Source organism: Patiria miniata, unplaced genomic scaffold, assembly GCF_015706575.1.
Source record: "Patiria miniata isolate m_02_andy unplaced genomic scaffold, ASM1570657v1 HiC_scaffold_8, whole genome shotgun sequence".
In the NCBI taxonomy this organism is placed as follows: Eukaryota; Metazoa; Echinodermata; class Asteroidea; order Valvatida; family Asterinidae; genus Patiria; species Patiria miniata.
Window position 1 is genome coordinate 6,141,052 of NW_024037075.1, and position 23,148 is coordinate 6,164,199.

Genomic DNA, 23,148 nt, shown 5'->3' on the forward strand with positions numbered 1-23,148 from the left:
GCATATAACCATTCTACTTTCAACAAGCAAATCAGCTCACCTCCGTACATTTTATTTTCTTTACAGTTGTGACAACAACGACTCAGACCTCCACGTCGACAACGGCAGGTATGCATTGTATTTCGATTTAATCAGTTACAGTGAATTGACGCTTTTCCTTTACCTTTTTTCCCGATGTTTGTTTGATGCCAAACTCGTTTGCAAATTTATCGGACCATTTCCCTGGGTTTTTTTTTTTTCAAGGATACTGCATGGAGCCAATGGACGGAGACCAAGGTCTTGAGAGCAGCCGTTCTACAAGTCCAGACTCTGCAGGTCAATCAACTGATATCAACGCCGAAGAGCCCTGGACATTCGAACTACAGTCCAATCCCGAGCAAAACCGCCAGGCAAACCCCACATTGGACGTTCTGTTCAACGAAAAGGTTGAAGTACATGCCTTGAAGCTGCAGGGAAATACCGATGAAAGTCCAGAAGTTAGAATCATCCTATCGGTATGGGATAGCAACACTCAATCTTTCAGTGATGTGCTGGACTCCTCTGACAAGCCACTGGTAAGTGCTCCAAAATGTTGGCATTGCTTTCTTTAAATGAATTGGTGAATGTGAACCGAAGCTAAGGTGGAGAAACTCGGTCGACAGAGGTCACCAAACGTACTAAAATGTACTGTCGAAATTCCAGTTTAAATTTGCTCATTAGAATTCAGAGATTCTTGTTTTTTAACTGACAGATTCAAGAGACGACCCTGAATGGTCAAAGGCCTGTAACTCTTATCTTGCCCTCTCCGGTGACCGGGATCAAACAACTGCGACTTGAGATCTTGTCCATTGGAGACAGTGACGAGGGAAGTTTGCGTGTTGATCTCCTGGGTTGCAGAGAAGGTATGTGACGATCAGTTTTTTCCTCTTTTCTATTATATGTATTACTTAATTTACTGCTTGGAAATTTGATACGAAATATGCACACTGATTTGTGTTCCCACTTTGAATGTTGTTTTTCTTTTTCTACCTAAACAGAAGTTTCAACCACTACTCCAGCAGCAACAACAACTAAAGGTAACTATTAAGCCTTTCCATTATTGGACTTTTCACCAACACAATACCGGTGACAAGAGGAGAATATGAAATAACCATTTCTTCTTCACAAGAATCACTTGCATATAACCATTCTACTTTCAACAAGCAAATCAGCTCACCTCCGTACATTTTATTTTCTTTACAGTTGTGACAACAACGACTCAGACCTCCACGTCGACAACGGCAGGTATGCATTGTATTTCGATTTAATCAGTTACAGTGAATTGACGCTTTTCCTTTACCTTTTTTCCCGATGGTTGTTTGATACCAAACTCGTTTGCAAATTTATCGGACCATTTCCCTGTTTTTTTTTTTTTCAAGGATACTGCATGGAGCCAATGGACGGAGACCAAGGTCTTGAGAGCAGCCGTTCTACAAGTCCAGACTCTGCAGGTCAATCAACTGATATCAACGCCGAAGAGCCCTGGACATTCGAACTACAGTCCAATCCCGAGCAAAACCGCCAGGCAAACCCCACATTGGACGTTCTGTTCAACGAAAAGGTTGAAGTACATGCCTTGAAGCTGCAGGGAAATACCGATGAAAGTCCAGAAGTTAGAATCATCCTATCGGTATGGGATAGCAACACTCAATCTTTCAGTGATGTGCTGGACTCCTCTGACAAGCCACTGGTAAGTGCTCCAAAATGTTGGCATTGCTTTCTTTAAATGAATTGGTGAATGTGAACCGAAGCTAAGGTGGAGAAACTCGGTCGACAGAGGTCACCAAACGTACTAAAATGTACTGTCGAAATTCCAGTTTAAATTTGCTCATTAGAATTCAGAGATTCTTGTTTTTTAACTGACAGATTCAAGAGACGACCCTGAATGGTCAAAGGCCTGTAACTCTTATCTTGCCCTCTCCGGTGACCGGGATCAAACAACTGCGACTTGAGATCTTGTCCATTGGAGACAGTGACGAGGGAAGTTTGCGTGTTGATCTCCTGGGTTGCAGAGAAGGTATGTGACGATCAGTTTTTTCCTCTTTTCTATTATATGTATTACTTAATTTACTGCTTGGAAATTTGATACGAAATATGCACACTGATTTGTGTTCCCACTTTGAATGTTGTTTTTCTTTTTCTACCTAAACAGAAGTTTCAACCACTACTCCAGCAGCAACAACAACTAAAGGTAACTATTAAGCCTTTCCATTATTGGACTTTTCACCAACACAATACCGGTGACAAGAGGAGAATATGAAATAACCATTTCTTCTTCACAAGAATCACTTGCATATAACAATTCTACTTTCAACAAGCAAATCAGCTCACCTCCGTACATTTTATTTTCTTTACAGTTGTGACAACAACGACTCAGACCTCCACGTCGACAACGGCAGGTATGCATTGTATTTCGATTTAATCAGTTACAGTGAATTGACGCTTTTCCTTTACCTTTTTTCCCGATGTTTGTTTGATACCAAACTCGTTTGCAAATTTATCGGACCATTTCCCTGGGTTTTTTTTTTTTTCAAGGATACTGCATGGAGCCAATGGACGGAGACCAAGGTCTTGAGAGCAGCCGTTCTACAAGTCCAGACTCTGCAGGTCAATCAACTGATATCAACGCCGAAGAGCCCTGGACATTCGAACTACAGTCCAATCCCGAGCAAAACCGTCAGGCAAACCCCACATTGGACGTTCTGTTCAACGAAAAGGTTGAAGTACATGCCTTGAAGCTGCAGGGAAATACCGATGAAAGTCCAGAAGTTAGAATCATCCTATCGGTATGGGATAGCAACACTCAATCTTTCAGTGATGTGCTGGACTCCTCTGACAAGCCACTGGTAAGTGCTCCAAAATGTTGGTATTGCTTTCTTTAAATGAATTGGTGAATGTGAACCAAAGCTAAGGTGGAGAAACTCGGTCGACAGAGGTCACCAAACGTACTAAAATGTACTGTCGAAATTCCAGTTTAAATTTGCTCATTAGAATTCAGAGATTCTTGTTTTTTAACTGACAGATTCAAGAGACGACCCTGAATGGTCAAAGGCCTGTAACTCTTATCTTGCCCTCTCCGGTGACCGGGATCAAACAACTGCGACTTGAGATCTTGTCCATAGGAGACAGTGACGAGGGAAGTTTGCGTGTTGATCTCCTGGGTTGCAGAGAAGGTATGTGACGATCAGTTTTTTCCTCTTTTCTATTATATGTATTACTTAATTTACTGCTTGGAAATTTGATACGAAATGTGCACACTGATTTGTGTTCCCACTTTGAATGTTTTTTTTTCTTTTTCTACCTAAACAGAAGTTTCAACCACTACTCCAGCAGCTACAACAACTAAAGGTAACTATTAAGCCTTTCTATTATTGGACTTTTCACCAACACAATACCGGTGACAAGAGGAGAATATGAAATAATCATTTCTTCTTCACAAGAATCACTTGCATATAACCATTCTGCTTTCAACAAGCAACTAAGCTGACCTCCTTACATTTTATTTTCTTTACAGTTGTGACAACAACGACTCAAACCTCCACGTCGACAACGGCAGGTATGCATTGTATTTCGATTTAATCAGTTACAGTGAATTGACGCTTTTCCTTTACCTTTTTTACCAATGTTTGTTTGATACCAAACTCGTTTGCAATTTATTCAAACCATTTCCCTGGGTTTTTTTTTCAAGGATACTGCATGGAGCCAATGGACGGAGACCAAGGCCTTGAGAGTAGGCGTTCTACAAGTCCAGACTCTGCAGGTCAATCAACTGATATCAACGCCGAAGAGCCCTGGACATTGGAACTACAGTTCAATCCCGAGCAAAACCGCCAGGCAAACCCCACATTGGACGTTCTGTTCAACGAAAAGGTTGAAGTACATGCCTTGAAGCTGCAGGGAAATACCGATGAAAGTCCAGAAGTTAGAATCATCCTATCGGTATGGGATAGCAACACTCAATCTTTCAGTGATGTGCTGGACTCCTCTGACAAGCCACTGGTAAGTGCTCCAAAATGTTGGTATTGCTTTCTTTAAATGAATTGGTGAATGTGAACCAAAGCTAAGGTGGAGAAACTCGGTCGACAGAGGTCACCAAACGTACTAAAATGTACTGTCGAAATTCCAGTTTAAATTTGCTCATTAGAATTCAGAGATTCTTGTTTTTTAACTGACAGATTCAAGAGGCGACCCTGAATGGTCAAAGGCCTGTAACTCTTATCTTGCCCTCTCCGGTGACCGGGATCAAACAACTGCGACTTGAGATCTTGTCCATTGGAGACAGTGACGAGGGAAGTTTGCGTGTTGATTTCCTGGGTTGCAGAGAAGGTATGTGACGATCAGTTTTTTCCTCTTTTCTATTATATGTGTTACTTAATTTATTGCTTGGAAATTTGATACGAGATGTGCACACTGATTTGTGTTTCCACTTTGAATGTAATTTTTTTTCTACCTAAACAGAAGTTTCAACCACTACTCCAGCAGCAACAACAACTAAAGGTAACTATTAAGCCTTTCAATTATTTGACTCTTCACAAACAAAATGCCAGTAATTTTAAATTTTGTATGAAAAAATTAATTAGAAAAACTTGGTGATTGGAAAAATAATTTACTGATTTATGTTTTCGTTATCTTAAATTCATATTTGTAATCATAAACCTTAAAGTTAAAACATATTTTCATCGTTAACTCAGGTCTTCCAGGAGGGTCTGATATTGAAACAACAACACGGCCAACGCGTCCTGGTATGTATTGATGTTAACAAAATTATATGTGTTAAAGATATTGATGATTGCAGTTTATTTAATGATTAATTTCGAGTCGTTTCATGTAGCTTTTATATCTCACATGTTTGCAATTGGAGGCTCTCTTCAATCAACATTCAAAATTCCAAAAGCTTTAACGTTGCAGCCGATAATAAGAGGATAGACAACAATTGAATTCCCTCAGTTACCACACGTTAGTTATATATTTGCTTCTATACTTTTGTTATTTTGCTTTTGAACTTGTTGTATCGCTTGAATGGTACATCGAACTATCCTCAATCAAACTCCCATGTTATAGAGGCAAAATCAACAAACGTACAAGTGTGAGTCATTCCATTATTCATCACGTGAAAAACAAATAATCGATCACCCAACATGGGTTTGTTTCTGGTGTGTTGGCGCTGTTGTTTCCGTATTTTTTGGTATCTCTTTCAAGGTTATATTTTAATAAATTCATATGGACTCCCTTGTTACAGCAGCAACAACTAAGCGTAACGGTTTGAGTCAAACCATTATTTACCACGTGGGATTGAAAAATAATTTACTGATTAAGTTATTTATTATCTTAAATACAATGTGCATATCATGAAATATGATCAATCGAAAGGTTAATGTGTATATGCTACTTTAACTCAGGTCGGCCTGGAGGCTCTGATACTGAAACAACTACACAGCCCACCCGCCCTCGTATGTATACAATTTTTGTTAGAAACAAATTGATGATTGAATTTGTTTTACCGATTCATGTTTTATTTCATTACATGTCTGTTATCATACATGTTAAAATTGGATGCTCCTTAAAAATCACCACTCAATAGTCCAAAAGCGTCATTCGATTTCATTATTTTTGCATCCACTGGTTAAATAAGTGGTTGTTAACTTCAATCAGTTATATCTAATTCGGTAGTAAGATGATTATTAATTTTCAGTTGCCATTCGTTTGGTGGAAGATTTGTTTCTGAAGTGTCATTATTGTTGCTATCTGTGCTTTTGATATCTCTTTCAACGTACATGGCAACTATGATCATATGAACTCCATTGTTACTTTAGACCAACGTTTTTCCCTGTTACAAGTGTAGTACAGAAAATTATGACGTCGTTTACGATTAATTTAAGCAATAATCCTGTTAAGTGACTTATTTCTAACCTGTTATGGTCCATGGTAATTAATGATCCAAACTTATGTATTTCGCAATCAACAATCGCTTAACTGACCTGGCTTTCAGTTGAGGTGAAATGACAATGACAAAGTGCAAAACTTCGTTGTCTGCTGAATTAACATTCATTACTTTTTGTCCATATTAGGGCCTACACCGGCGCCCAGTACAACAACTCCACAATGCCAGGTAATTTTACCTTACTTTAAATATATGCCAAACTTGATTTGAATGGCCGTCCGAAACCAATGTGTTCAAATTATATCTTATAGAGTTATTAGTATTGTATATACTTATTAACAGGGTTTTTTATATACTTCTTGGACATCTTGTAGGAAGGGACGATTCAGCCCGATGAATGCCAGTCTTGTGATTGCGTGAATGGGACATACTCTTGCTATTATGATTGTCATAAGCGACCTGATAGCTGTGCAGAGGTAGGATTTTCCTAACACATTATCGTACAAACGGCAAAATCGAATTGTGTTACGGAATAATAAGGCTCGGGCTTTATGAAGCTAAAGTGGAATCCGGCGACCAGAATAAGAAGCTTCTACTGCGGTGGTGTCACGCTCACGCACATAGTAGAGTCATTTTCCTGGAATCCGTGACCATATTGCGGATACCTTTTTTTCTCAATGGATTTGACAAATAGGACAAATTTCAATGGATTTGACAAATAGGACAAATTTGAAGAAAAAATAGCTCCTATACACCTCCCAAAAGTGACGGCAAAGTTTTTTTTTATACACAATGGTCCCGAAACGTAATGAATACCAATTTAGCAGATTTGTCATGTCAGAAATAGTGGAAATCGACACCTTGTTTATCAATATGGCTCATCTGGCTCCAGAGATATCACTTTTTATGTATTTCAATATGGCGTCGGCGGCCATTTTGAAAAGTGTGCCATAAAACAGTTTGCCGTCACTTTTGGGAGGTGTATAGGGGCTATTTTTTTCTTCAAATTGTTCCTGTTTGTCAAATCCATCGAGAAAAAAAGGTATCCGCAACATGGTCACGGATTCCAGAAAAATGACTCTACTAGCATGCTGCACTCGGTCTTAAAGATAAGGCGCGCGCACATTTTGGCATTCCTATTGGTCCAAGGGGCCCGAGCCATGAGCCAACGCAGAAAATGACTGCCGCCGGATTTGTCTAGTAAGTGGCATAATTTTATAACCCGTTTTCCTTTTTATTTTATTCCAACTTTTCAATGAATGAAAATATACTTGGCAAGAAATGTATTTCTCTATGACATTTGACTTAAATGTGTTAATGTTCTTTTAGAATACATTTCTTGACTAAAATGCTACTAGTTTATTTAGATAAAAATGAAAAGTCGTTAATTGACTGAACAGATCATACGACAAATATTTCAACGGTGTTCAACATGTATTTATTATCACTTTTCTTCCATGTTTTTTTTCTCTGTTAAGGGTGAGCAATTAGTGTCCTTCCAAAACAAGTGTTGCGAATGCGTCTCTGTCACAAGTGAGTATAATTTCGTCACAAAAGCTAAAATGCATTTATAACCCATACATTTTAGCACCCAAAGCCTAATAGGCATATAGTTTGCATCCATTTCATAAAATACAAATATAATTCTTTTCCAATAGAAGATCTGTGTCAACTGACATAAGAAATGGAAATTCTATGTAGGAAGTTTTGTAGGGGGCCTATCGTGTTCCCGCTTTAAGGATTAAACTATTGACTAATTACCTAGATAAATAAAGATAACTTGTTGCAATACCGTTCAAAACTTTAAATATGGTCACAGCAATTTCCAACGTGTGTTTTTGTTTTTCACATGCAGCAACTCTCACATCGATGTTAACTACACTTGGTAAGTAAATGTTAAATTCAGAATGCCGAGGTTGATCAAAGACATTGTTTTATATTGTTTTTTTTTATTATTTCACATTGTGTTATTTCGGATGATATATCTTATGCATTGTTGGAAAGGATATCTAATGAATGACGACCGGTGTTGGCCTAAATCGTCGTAACCATGTACCCTATGCGTCGAGTCTTCTTCGGTTCCTTTCCCTCTTAACTGTTTTTTTTTATGTAGAGGAAAGTAAAAAGTAAAATAAACCTTACTATACCTGTAATTTTGCTGTGATTTCTCAAAGCAGAGTGCCTGGATCCGTTTGTGGTTGGTGAGCCTACGTGTTGTCAGTACATGGACAAATGTGAGATTGATCCAGTGTTTTCTGGATCACAAAACTGCAACGCCTGTAGAACACCTCTCGTGTTTAACGGCACCGACTGCGTATTCCCGAATGAATGTGTATGCAAAGATTTCGAGGGCTTCCATAAGGTGAGAATTACAAAGGGTAATGGCTTGGCATTTTTAGTTTGACATTTTGGCCGTAAGACTACTGAGAGGGCTAATGGGTTTTAAGGTTTTGGAAAGCACAGTCTTTAGCAGTCCCTGATATGACAGACATGACAAATATATATAACCCGGAATCCGAGTTCGATTAAGCTGACACTCTTTGGCTCAATTTTGTGTTACAAATATGACATTTTTCTCGGAGCAAATGACAGTGACTCAGGGACATTTTGAATTTGACCCGAAAAGTGTCAGTTAGGTCAAATTTGGCCTGAACTCTGGTCGAGTCTGACCCGAGAGTTTTAGGATGGTGGGCTGTCATAGCGTTAACACTAAGGTCCGAATGTGACTAGCATAATGGGAATGAGACGGATATGCTTTGGTGTACTACATTGACGGCTACCCAATTATTAGAAGACGATCTCACACTATGGAGAATCTATGTTTTTGGTAATGGTATTGTGCCATGTGACATTTCAGCCTGGAGACATTTGGGAGGACTCGAGCAAAAATTGCAGCTATTGCACCTGCTTCCGCAATCGGATCGACTGTCACGAGACAATATGTGATAAGAACCTCGACTGTTCGGAGGTGAGATATTTATTTTTGTGGCAACTAATAACCCTCTCAGTATTCAGTCAACACAAAAAGAAAGCATTAACTTTATAAGGCTGTTTACAATAATACTATGTAAGGTGTTCATAAATTTCTCGATTTTGTTTTGAATGATACATTGTCGTCTTTGGATTTCAGGTTACGCGTAAATGTATGATTACACAATTTCTTACCAGAGATGCAACCAAGTGACTTACCATTACAACCATTTTTTTTCTTTTTTTATAGGATGACTACATTTATCTCCCCGGAGATTGCTGCGCAACGTGCAAAGGTAATTACCACTAACCTTTTGGATTGAAAAGTATAACATCTACTAATTGATGAATTATTCACAGTTATTCATGTTTGAATGTACCATCTATCTCTTATCAACTATCTCTTATCAGTTTTTCTACAAGGGTGGAAACTGCAACTACACTTAATTGGGTTGTCCTTTACCCAATTGTTTGGGTTAGAATTTCTGTTAAATTCAACCAAAACGTAGGGTCACTACCAATCTAAATACAATTTGGTTCTGTATGACCACAGGTTTTGGTTATGTTTAACAGAAATTCTAACCTAACCAAGTGGGTAAAGCACAACCCAATTTTGGATAGTCGCAGTTTTAACCCTAGCTTAATAGGTAGGCTAAAACTAACCCAGTCAACTTTCAGTGATCACTCTCTAGACTATTATTACCTAACCCATCCCCCAGATATCTAGCGGGTCGGCTTTGTCACATATCTTGCTTGAACAGGTTAAGAAATAACAAGAAGACACACACAAAAATACCTCTGTTTTAGTTTCTGACAATATCTCAAAAGTTATACTTTTTTGTTTATTTTAAACAGGTGAAAAGAAAATAACAACCACTAAGAAGCCTCAGGGTAAGTTAGAATTTGTTTGGCTGCTTTATATTAACGGAAGATTTGCATGATGAGGATAACAGTCAGGTAATTTTGCTGCAGCGCCAAGTGAAATTTATCTCTCTTTTTGTTCTAATATTTAGGTCACCGACAGAGAAAGTTCGTATTATATCATGATTATAGTAGTAAAGTGCCTTCTATAAATCTTACACACAAAAAAATATCAACTTAATGAAGCTTGAGTACATTTTTATTGAAATTGTTAATAGGAGCACCTTTTTTATCATAGCAACAATAATCAGTGTACCTATTAAAAGCAACCTTTCTTTTAAAGGGAAGATACAAAATGTTGCAAATATCACAAAACGAAATGATCAAATTATCACGAAAAACCTTACTGGATTGTAAGGGAATGAAAGTCTAAAGCATCCTATAAAATCGTGGCTCCAGATGTGCTGTCATTTTCAAAAAAAAATTGTATTTTTCCAACGCTGGTCGGCCAACCAGCTTTGGAGAAACTGGCTTTTTTCAAAAAGTGCTCCTAATTTTTCATCATTCATTATTCCGCGTTTTCTTTGCAGTTGATTGCACACCTGGAAAGGGGTACAAGCCTGCTAGACTGATTCTCTGACCTTACAATTCCCCGAAGTCTATAAATTGCTCCGTTTCATCTTAAGTGGGTCAGGGAACTAGACTACAAGAACATGATTGGTTTTCTTGGTTGTTCCAGCATCTAAAAGCCCAAAACGTGAAACAAGTCATTGTGACAATATTTGCTATAACATATCAATCCTCTAAATCCATTTATTTCTAAAAATTGCAGCAAAAGCAGATGTTGTACATTCCCTTTAAATTCAGACAGCAACATTTCTAAATTTGATGCCTAATTTTGAATGTTGTGTTTTTGGTCACCAGAGCGGCCGTGCTATCATGAGTATTCCGGGAAGTGGTATCATGTGAGTAAAAAAGATCCGTTTCCAATTCAAAATCGATGTTAATTGTGTTGGCTACTGTTGGTTTTGAATAGCGCTCATTTGAGTATGTTTTGTGACAATATATTCGTTTCGATTCTATTCATCTTTTGGATTTCTTGTTTTTAGCGAGGAGAGTATTTCGCTCAGGGGGCATGCGAAGAATGTATATGTCTAGACGAGATTATCTGCACACAGAGCCAATGTCACCTTACAGAAGACGACTGTGCAGAAGTGAGTACAGGCGTTGACATCTAGCATTTATGTCACATCAGTTTATATGTTAATGCGTAGTTCTTCATCTTAATACTGTAGCTAAATAGACCTGTTAGGTTTATCGAGCATTCCTTGATAGAAGGTTATCCAAAAACAGGAGGGGTGACGCTGAAACATGTTATGTAATTGATTGCATCACATGTGTCTTTCAGTTTTGTGTTTGGGAAGATTCTGTGGTTTCAAAGTCTTTTACTTTTCACTATTTTCGATCGTGAGAACAAAGTTTATTCTTACAGTTGTCATTTTAAATCAAGCAATTTCTAGACCTACATTGTCTCACCTTACTGTTTTCCAGTCACTTATAAAAAAGAATTACATTTAAGCTGCACATTTCATGTGTTTGTGATCTCTGCATAGGGTGAAATCGTGATGGACACCGAAGACATGTGCTGCGAATGCAGACCAATGCAAACAACCACAGTTATTCCAACTACAACTTTGCCAGGTTAGTGTGCAAGTTTATTGGCTGAAACAAGGAAAACATCGTGATTATTTCGGGTCGGGTACTAACTTCAGGAAAGACTTCAATGCACAGACTATGGTCTATTTCAACCACTGAGCTTTGTTATTTCAATCACGCCTGTATTTATTCTGGTTTTTTCATAAATATTTTACCAAGCTTGCACTGCTCCCTACGTGTATCGCGAGAGTTGCGAGTGTCATGTAATGTGCACCACATTGGGAGAGGACTGCACGGATGTCAAGTGCGAAGAAGGTTGCTTCTGTCCCGAAGGCATGCTGATGAATGAAAAGGACTGCATTCCTGAGCACCAGTGTCCTTGTACGGATATACTAGGAATCAAAAGACAGGTAAATTTTACTTGATTCTAAAAATTTAACCCGTAATTTGTACGACGGATTCGACATTTATTTCGGTTTGCCAGGACATGTTACACACCAAAAATACAATCGCTTACATCCAGACAAGTTTTCTCAATCTTTGATCCATAGTTTGACGGGAGAGTTGCAAGTGTCATGTGATGTGCACTCAAATTAATACCAACATCACAAATGCGTTCAAATCCTGTAATCCATAGTTTGATGCGAGAGTTGCAGGTGTCATGTAAAGTGCCCCCGAGTTCAGGTCTATTTTGCCATACCAAGACAGGTTAAGGTTAAATACTAACATTACAATGGCTTAGATCCCAACACATGGACTTTGAAACCATCAAAGGCGCCTAAACCCTTATGAGCTATTCTCTCTCGTCAATCCATAGTTTGACGAAATGTGGTTCCAAAGCGACTGTGAGAAATGTATTTGCAGAGAAGACATGAAAGTCAACTGCACGAAGATTTGTACCCTGGACTGCGAAGAGGTAAGATACGATTTAAATAGAGTACAATTTAAGTACATACAATTTAAGAAGGGTATTTCATAGCCATTTCTAAAAGGCGTTGGTGATGTATGAAACTCAGTTCATCGTTGCCAACACTTCAAAGAAATTAATATGTGAAAGAAAACATTTGCATTTATTAAGGTCTTTACAATGGCGATATATTTTTATATTCTGTGAATTTTATGCGTGGAGTATTTTTCTTTGTTGAAGGATGAAGTCCTGATCGAGCCAGACGGAAGCATGTGTTGCTACTGTGAGCAAAGTAAGCGATTAACTGCAGAAAATAAAGCTTAATTCTCCTGTAATTTGCAGAGTAAAGAAGGCAAAAGATACATTTTAGTACTATTCTCATTAAAGGCACGTAGAGACATCTGCATTTACCCGGAAACTTATCGTACCGATTAAGGACAAAACCTTGCTCAAAGTGAAGTAAGGATTGGTACTATGTAAAATTATTCAACCTGAAATGGTACTAGTTGTACCAAACCTATTCTGTTTTCAACAAAATGTATATTATCCACTCAGCTGAAACTTTAACAAGTTAGTTGTTATGCACCCTTTTTAATTTTCTGAGCAGTTTTGCTGCTTCAGACGTAAATAGAATAAAAATACGAAATGTTCATATGGGCTTTAAATTTAAATACCTCATGTAAGCACACCCTGTAATTTGTAAATTTAATAAACATACGTCATACATCTTTCAGCAGTTGTTTATTTTTGTTGATGATGTAAAATTTCCCCAAACAATGATTATAAAACACATGAGTTTTCGTCTGTTTTATGTTGCAGTTCCAACAACTGCTGTATTCACAACGACTGTGATCCTTCCAAGCACCAGTACTGCTTCACCAAGCGAGTGCTATGGTTGCTTTGACGAGATATCTGAGACGTGTCACGAGGTTCTTTAGTTTCCAGTTTTTCCCAGTTGTTTCCTAACCACTGCAATCTTTCCCTTTATATACTTAAGAATCTGCACATTCAATCGAACTATCTTGACGCAGACTTATGTTGGGCATGTTCCCAGAGCCAACCCACATGACCTTTGTAATAGTAATCATTATGATAATAGTGGGCATTTATATAGCGCACGTATCTACCAGGACAGTGCCTCATGGCACTACATCATTATTACCCCTGCTCAATTGGCCCATGAAACATTCCAAATACCATCTGAGCTCCCTGGGGAGTATACAGCTCGATGCAGCCTGTTAGGCGCAAGGAAACTAATTCAATCACTGTAACTATCTCTGCCCTCACAGGTACCCATTTACTCCTGGGTGGAGAGAAGCAATGAGTGACAAAGTGCCTTTCCCAAGGGCACACGCACCATGACCCCAGGCCGGACTCGAACCCACAACCTGCAGCCTTACCCGCAGACCACGAATCCAATGCCCTTAATCACGAGGCCACATCATTGCACACTCCATTTTGTGTGTAATATTCAAACGTTTCCGTAGATTTGTGTTAACATCTGTATTAATTTTATTTTCTAAATAGCCTGAAACATCTTGGCGGGATGACCCCTGCACCACCTGTGAATGCCAGTACAAGAATGAGTTTGCATTGACTTGCAAGGAAACCCAGTGTGGTGAAGACCTAGAATGTAAAGAGGTAAGTTTTCACGTTGCAAAAATTGTCAAACATATCGGACTTATCATTCCTGTCACTATGCAGAACGATCTTTCATACTAACACAAAATGAGTGTTTCATTACCTGCTCTATAGTTTGTTTAGGACATAATCGAGATCGCCGGAAAAAAAAAAAGCTAAAGACATTTTATATCAGGTGAAGCACAACGGCAACCAAATTAGAGCTTTTTAAAGCTCTAAAGTCCCATGCAATGAGCCCAGTTAGGCCTAACCTTTTAGGGTGTTTTCAATTTTTGTTGCCATTTTCGAGGGCATGTTGGTGACTTTCTGGTTTTTATGCTAAATTCATTAGCCAAAGTGTCATGTTATTTCAGGCAGAAACCTCAACGTTACAATTATTTCAGCAACAAAAGTTGACATTCTGCTTTCTGTGGTGATTCGTTGTTGTGATGCAGTAAGCCAGTGCATGACAATATAAGCCAAGGAGCAAATTTCTGCGTTCACAATGAAAATGACAAAAGGATGTCAAATAGTTTTTATACATTTTAAGAGGAGTTGAAAGTTGCACAAAATGTGTTCTTCAGACAAAAACAATTTCAAGGACGCTTTAACTGCTTTCTTTCTTTTTTTTGGTTTGGTGGGGGTATGCTTGTAATTTGTTTCTCTCTTCGGGCCATGACATTGCATTTTTCTGATTTGTTACTTCCAAGGGGCATGTCTTAATCAAAGACGATGGCGATTGTTGCTACCACTGCGTTCCCGACATTTGCGTTGGTGATTTCAACTGCAACTCCACCTACTGCATCCCGAATACGTGGCACTGCGATGGGTCAATGGATTGTGCTAATGGATATGACGAAGAAGATTGTCGTAAGTTTATCATTACAATTTATATCGACCACGTTACAAGAATAAACTTCCAAACATGTAGACTTAATTACTTACAATCATTTCAAATGTGTTCCCAAATTAAACACATGATTGAACATAACTTTAAATCCCAACATTTTACGGCTAAACTGATTTGATGAGTACATTTTAAGGTTTAACGAAGGGTCTATGTGGACTTCTGATTTACTACAACAATTTGTAACACACTGACATCTATTGGTGTTCAATTATCAATTACAGCTTTACCCACGACGCCACCTCCACCTCCTCCATGTAAGTATCTTCTCAGGAATGTTTGTCGAAAACCGGTTAATACTCATAGCGAAAGCTCACGCACATTTTTTGACGCCACCTCAATTATTCCCAATATGAATATGCAACGGTTTAGGGCATGATATACTCTTCTCTCCTGATGAATTTTACCAGTTTAGTCTCATTTGCTTCTCACTTAAATTTGCATGGAGTATGAACAGATGTCGTGTGAAATGTAGACGTCTACAAAATTTGGTCTTTTTTTACTTTAAATGGACTCACACGTGACCTGCCACAGCTCTTATTATGTGCACTTAAGCATGATATACAAACAATAAGTCATAAATATTTAAAACTATATATCCCCTCTTTTAATTACCAAATCTGGTGCTAGGGTCAACCGAATCAATTTAACAGGTACAATTCCTTCATATAGTGCACAAACTAAACAGTTACAAAATTATCTGTTCATTTTCTAGCTTGTGCTACGTCAGAGGAAGCGACAGTGTGCAAAGACTGTCGGGAAAGAGCATGTCAAGACTTCGCATGCTACGAGATGCCACAAGAACTGTGTTGTGAATGCAAACAGGGCACAGTGTACAATGGCACGAAATGCGTTAAACCAAAAGAGTGTCGCTGCCTTGACGACAATGGCAATATTCGCTTGGTAAGAAAACTGGTAGTTGCTTTTCTTCTATCCTAGCTCTCGTACGTCTTTTCCAGATTGGTCACATTCAGCAGGCCCCAACTTTATGAAACTGCAACGAAATGACTTAATAAAATACAGATGTATATCTCATTGCGTAGGAAGGGCAATTGACATTTCGGGGCTAAACAGAGAATTTTAGTAATGTTAAGATTAGTGGTTTCAGGCAGCTCACCCGGATCAACTCGGGTAAAGACAGACGGATTAGCCACGACAGCCGGGCTAATCGAACGATCAACCACGGGCCATCACGATCCTTACGTGATGCCCGTAGCCGCGGCCATAGCCAATGACAAAACGCCCGTTTCGTGCTGGGTCTTTGTTTGAGATTGAATGCTTTTCAATCAATTGCATAACTGAAATTAAGTTGGGCTGGAAATATAGCCTCTAATGTCGCAATGGATTTAATGATCAATTACTTTCAACTTCAAATAAGGTTGATTTATGGGTCCACTTGACATTTCCGTTGTCTCGCTGCGATATTTCTCTGATTTTAGAGATAAACAACGTATTTCCACCAGTGACTCTGCTCATGAGCAGGGTTTGTGGTGCCTGACCTGGGCCCAATTTCATAGAGCTGCTTAAGCAGAAAATTTGCTTAAGCACGAAAAAACATTGCTTAGCAAAATTAGGTTACCGGCCAAAACTCCATGTGATGTACATTGCTTGTGACTGGTATTAAGCTGTTGTTTACTTAGCATTACAATCGCATGGAGTTTTGACCGGTAACCTGATTTTATTAAGCAAAACGTTTTTGTGCTTAAGCAAATTTTGTGCTTAAGAAGCTCTATGAAATTGGCCCCTGGGTGAGCCCCGAGAATGACGTCAAAGCTAACTGAACGGCACGGGGCTGACTCGTGTCGACCTGGGTGGGCTAAACGACTGCATCCTATGTGCCACATGGCGGCCATCTTAGATTTCAAATGGCCTCCATGTGAGTGCTATAATATTGTGTTAATATACTTGGGCTATGGAAGTCGTCAGAAGTTCAATTTTGTGACAGACTCCATATTTTGATAGGAAAATATCTACATGAAACACTAATTTCCTAAATATACTGAATCTGTCTGTAAAGAACCTTTAGATATTATTTGAAAGAATGGCATTTATAAATTAATCGTTGTTTTTTTTTAGCCATTTGACACTTGGGAAACTGAAGAATGTGAAGAGTGCAAATGCCAGTTCAACAGAATTACATGCTACCCAGCTGCTATCTGTCAAACAACGACACCCCAGCCAAGAACTGTGCCTCCTAAACCTCGTAAGTTGAAATTGGAAATAGATGAACACGCATCTACTGTAATTAGAACTACTATGCTTGTCGAAAGAGAAAAAAACAATTATACAATGTGTGTGGTGTGTCAATCGCAAGTCACAAGTCAGTTCACAATTCGTGTCAGGAATAAAAGGGATAAACAATACAGCTAATTGAAAACAGCCAATGACGACCTGTGACTGGATGAACATAATTAACATATGATGACTTTTGATGTCTTGCGACCAACACGATTGCAACTCTGCCAATTATAAGAAACACTTCAAAAAGAAATGCCTGTACTGTATATGACAAGTAGGTTACAGATCCGTGCCAGAAAAGTCGACATACCGCCCAAAGCTTAACTTTGATCCCTGAGTTAAAATTTTCCATTTGTGAACTGGATTCACTTGCCTCAAAATGTCGGCATGCTTGATCAAGACATTTTTGCATAAGTTAAAGTAGACCTATTCAAGGTATAACAAAAAAAGGAAATGCCCTGCAATACCAAACGACTCATCAGGAAAATATTATTGTTTGTCGTACATTTTATACAATGTGTTGGATCGAGGCACATAGAAATAGACGGTTACCCATCATTTTGGATGCCTTTACCAGTTTATATTACCTACCATTTTTGGATGATACCAGCTTATTACCTTCCCACAAAATACCAGATTACTGCGATGAGACGTGCCTTTGTCAGCTTGACTGTGACGATGAGTTCATAGATGAAAAGTGCTCGTTTGTTGTTCCAAACGAGTGCAACGACACGTGTATGTGCGGACCGGGGACAGAGAAGGACAAGATAACAGGGAGATCGTGTGTGCTTCGACCAACACCAGAGGAATGCGAGAAAAGTACTACTACAGTCGGTAAGGAATGTCCATCAAAGGTGTATCCAAAATAACCCTACAGTGGCTTTGAACAGTCGTTGTCGTCCATTGTTCTCTGCCCCACACTCCAACTGTATCTTGAATGATGAAGTTGACGGCATGCAAGACAGCACAGTAGTTAGGGCCCCGAAATGTGGTTGGGCGATTCACAATGCAGTGCGCCACAAAGAGTTTGCGTGGAGAGTCCGTTTTTAAGTTTAAGGTAGAAAAAACACTGCCCATTTGAATTAGTGTCGGTAGACAATTTCAGCTAGTTTGTTATAGATTGGAGCAAAGCATTCGCCGCCTTACAAAAACACCATATTGATAAGTAGAAAAGAAAAAGGTTAAAAAGATACTTGAATCATACGCTTACGAAACTACTGACCGGACAACTAACAATTTCAAATGTCCCGCACTGCTTGTCGACCATTTCCCACAATACATTCGGGGGAAAACTCTCCGTAGCAAACTCTTCGTGGCGCACTGGATTGTGAACCACCCGAATTGTGGAAGGCCGCTCGGCCCTGGAGACTGCATACCTATTATTTGTAAGCAGGCGCTGATGCGGGTTTGCTTGCACGTTGCAGTGTCGCACAGCAAGGACATTTGATTCGGGGTAGAGGAGAAAAGGGCACTCGATGGACATGTTTGGTGTCTTTCAGCAGACACCCGGCCTCCGTGAAATGAAAAAGAGTATACTTGGGCACTTCCACGCAAAAGTGGACACGGCAGGAAAGAGGAAACCGTATGAAATCTTCCAAACTAGAAGCATCACAACATCAAACGTGGTGTCAAATTAAAGGGGATAACACGATCCTTCATTTGAGTGGTGTGCCACTGAGATGTAATGTAGTTAAGTGTGATTTTGGGTAAAACAATGGGGTATTTTTGCTACAATCATGGATTTTTAGTAGTCATTTTGGCATTTTGTTTTACCATACAAAATGTGACTGTTATTGAGAGTTTTTGTGTTTAAGGCAGAGAGAAAGGTTCATATTTTTTTTGAAGAGTTTCATTATGTTGCAGTTCATCAATCTCAGTTTTTGTGCCGTGTTAGAAACCATGAAGAGAAAGTAACGTGAGAGACGTACCGTGAGTGAAGGTACCTCCATGTAATCTAATGTCCCTTGCATCTAAAATAGGATTCAAATGGGATTTTAATTACAACTATGGGTTGAATGAAAGGTAACATATGTTACTTGTGCGTTGTAGACTACAGTTTGAGGAGATTGTAACAACCAAATTGCAGGACAATTTTCCATGTGCTTTTTTTTGTAATGTGAGTGACGACCAACAAAACGCATGTTTTTAAAAACTTAATGAATGAATTGAATTTTTCTTTCCAGTTTTGAGTACCCCTTACTCAAGGCTGTTGTCTGGCTAGTTTGATTCAATTTGATCAAATACTTTAGAAGCAGTGAATCAAAGTAGCCCCATGGCATACAAATGTAACGTGAGTGACGGTGGAATTGCCCACATGTACATGGTTCCTTATGGGGGTAGGAAACACAATAAAACAATAGATCCCATAATCTAACTGGCCCATAACGGAAACGCTATGAAATTTGATATTTCAATACAGAACAAACGAAAACAAAAGAAGATAAACAAAGGTCTTTATCCCACAAGAATTTCTTTACGCCCGGGTTTGTTTATGGTGTAAACCGGGGGCACACTTGTGGAGCTTCATTACGTAATTGAGAACAGCAGTCAAATCGAGGACGACCTCGATTAGAAAACGTGTACAAAACCAATGAGAGCTGTTGCAAAAAAGGGAAGTGAAAACAAGGGAACGAGGACGTGGAATAAAAGCAAATCCTATCAGAAACTTTCGGACAATTTGGTGGCGATCTGCATGGCGACACAATTACATCTACACTTATTCTCGCGACGGAAACGAGGGCACTCGTAAACAAAAAGGGGCAATCAATTACAAAACACGGCGTTGCAATCACTGTCCTAATTTTGTTTCCATCAGGGTCCCATTTTGGCTTATAACATATCCATCCCGTTGCAATCTCACATTCTGCAACACCCCCCATCACCACCACGGCTACGAAACTGATATTAAGTACATTTTAGTTTTAGTTTGTTTTAAAAAAAGGGTAATTTATAAAAAAAAAAAATCAATTGTAGAAAAGAACCCAATGACTAAACTTGCATGCATCAGCGGCTGAACATGGGGTTGCAAGCCAGCATCCCCCCGCCTCCACCATCACCCCGGTCTACATCCGCCACTACACATTGGCATATTCCTACGAACCCAGCTGCACCATCAACGTCTGTCCGACTTTATTATTTGGTGATCCAGCCCACTTCCAAATCTGACAGCATTCTCACTTTCCGAATGTCATTCTTTCAAGGATACTGTATGAAACCATTGGACGGTGAGCAAGGACTTGAGAGCAGCCGTTCTACAACTCCAGCATCTGAAGATCAGTCAACTGATATCAACGCTGATAAACCTTGGACATTCGAGCTACAGTCCAATCCAGAGGACTACCGCGACCAAAACCCCAAACTGGACGTCAAGTTTAACACCGAAGTCCAAGTGCACGCCTTGAAGCTCCAGGGAGACAGCGACCAATCCCAAACGGTCCGAATAATTCCGTCGGTCCGGGATCGATCAACCCAAGCTTACAGTGATGTGCTGGATTCCTCGGGCGTACCACTCGTAAGTTCTTCCATAAGCTTCATCAATCAAAAGACCATTATCATGTTGCACCCATTTCATTGCTTCCATTAAAATCAATGTAACCAAAGCGGGGCTGGGAGGAAAAATAGTCTGGTTCCTTTTTGCACTAGGATCACCTAGAATTTAAAAATAAATTGGGTATATACCTCTCGATTCATGTCCTAAATACCCAAATCTTGCAAACCTCTGTAACTAAATGAAATTTGTGTTTTCTTGCCCAGATTGTCGAGGCCACCCTGAATGGTAGAAGGCCTGTGACTGCAATCTTGCCTACTCCAGTGACTAGAATCGAAGAACTTCGACTGGAGATTTTGTCAATTGACACAGAGGACTCCGGAAGTTTGCGTGTTGATTTCCTGGGTTGCATGGAAGGTACGTCTTGATACTCAAGCTCAGATCGATTCTCCATTGGCATTTTTTTCTGTAACCGCAAAGGCTTTTAAATGAAATTTTCTAGCTAGGATATTTAAAAGACAATTGAATAATATCATTTTCTAATCCGTTCCTCTTCTTGTCTTTTACAGAAATAACGACCACAACTCCGGCTGCAACGACGACTAAAGGTAAACATCCTTCGTTTTCCGGCAAAACAAATATTACACGAAAAAGAGTAGTGCATGTCAAGATTTTTAGATGGCATTCACTGTACAGATCAACAGTCACTGGCGCGAAATTGTACCCTGAAAACACTCACAATGTTGTATTTTTCTCTCCTTAAACAGTTGTGACAACAACTACCCAGACCTCTACATCCACCACAGCAGGTATGCGTTGTTGTTGTTGTTGTTGTTGTTGGGGTTTTTTTCGGGGGGGGGATTTGCATTTTTCCGATACTTTTGGTGAGATGGCTTTTGCATTCTCTATTCAAAGTACTTGATTGACCGCGGTTTATTTCCCAACTCCAACTAATTTCAATTCCAGCAACATTCTGATATTCTCAATGTCTTTCTTTCAAGGATACTGTATGGAGCCAATGGACGGCGAGCAAGGACTTGAGAGTAGCCGTTCTACAACTCCAGCGTCTGAAGATCGGTCAACTGATATCAACGCTGATAAACCTTGGACATTCGAGCTACAGTCCAATCCTGAGGACAACCGCGACCAAAACCCCAAACTGGACGTCAAGTTTAACACCGAAGTCCAAGTGCACGCCTTGAAGCTCCAGGGAGACAGCGACCAATCCCAAACGGTCCGAATAATTCCGTTGGTCCGGGATCGATCAACCCAAATTTACACTGATGTGCTGGATTCCTCGGGCAAACCACTCGTAAGTTTTTCCATAAGCTTCATCAATCAAAAGACCATTATCATGTTGCACCCATTTCATTGCCTCCATTAAAATCAATGTAACCAAAGCGGGGCTGGAAGGAAAAATAGTCTGGTTCCTTTTTGCACTAGGACAACCTAGAATTTACAAAAAAATTGGGTATATATCTCTCGATTCATGTACTACATACCCAAATCTTGCAAACCTCTGTAACTAAATGAAATTTGTGTTTTCTTTCCCAGATTGTCGAGGCCACCCTGAATGGTAGAAGGCCTGTGACTGCAATCTTGCCTACTCCAGTGACTAGAATCGAAGAACTTCGACTGGAGATTTTGTCAATTGACACAGAGGACTCCGGAAGTTTGCGTGTTGATTTCCTGGGTTGCATGGAAGGTACGTCTTGATACTCAAGCTCAGATCGATTCTCCATCGGCATTTTTTCTGTAACCGCAAAGGCGTCTCAATGAAATATTCTAGCTAGGATATTTAAAAGACAATTGAATAATATCATTTTCTAATCCGTTCCTCTTCTTGTCGTTTACAGAAATAACGACCACAACTCCGGCTACAACGACGACTAAAGGTAAACATCCTTCGTTTTCCGGCAAAACAAATATTGCACGAAAAAGAGTAGTGCATGTCAAGATTTTTAGATGGCATTCTCTGTACAGATCAACAGTCACTGGCGCGAAATTGTACCCAGAAAACACTCACAATGTTGTATTTTTCTCTCCTTAAACAGTTGTGACAACAACTACCCAGACCTCTACATCCACCACAGCAGGTATGCGTTGTTGTTGTTGTTGTTGTTGTTGTTGTTGTTGGTTGTTCTTTTTCGGGTGGGGGGTATTTGCATTTTCCCGATACTTTTGGAGAGATGGCTTTTGCATTCTCTGTTCAAAGTACTGGATTGACCGCGGTTGATTTCCCAACTCCAACTAATTTCAATTCCAACAACATTCTGATATTCTGAATGTCTTTCTTTCAAGGATACTGTATGGAGCCAATGGACGGCGAGCAAGGACTTGAGAGTAGCCGTTCTACAACTCCAGCGTCTGAAGATCAGTCAACTGATATCAACGCTGATAAACCTTGGATATTCGAGCTACAGTCCAATCCTGAGGACAACCGCGACCAAAACCCCAAACTGGACGTCAAGTTTAACACCGAAGTCCAAGTGCACGCCTTGAAGCTCCAGGGAGACAGCGACCAATCCCAAACGGTCCGAATAATTCCGTTGGTCCGGGATCGATCAACCCAAATTTACACTGATGTGCTGGATTCCTCGGGC

The 23,148-nt window shown here is 39.5% G+C and overlaps 1 long non-coding RNA gene across 1 annotated transcript; it reads left to right on the forward strand.

Moving 5' to 3' along the window:
• The first annotated feature begins 21,112 nt into the window (after positions 1-21,112).
• Positions 21,113-21,587, forward strand: LOC119719524. The gene is made up of 3 exons (XR_005269974.1): positions 21,113-21,153; positions 21,313-21,354; positions 21,547-21,587. It is a non-coding gene; the product is annotated as an uncharacterized LOC119719524 (long non-coding RNA).
• The last annotated feature ends 1,561 nt before the right edge of the window (positions 21,588-23,148 follow it).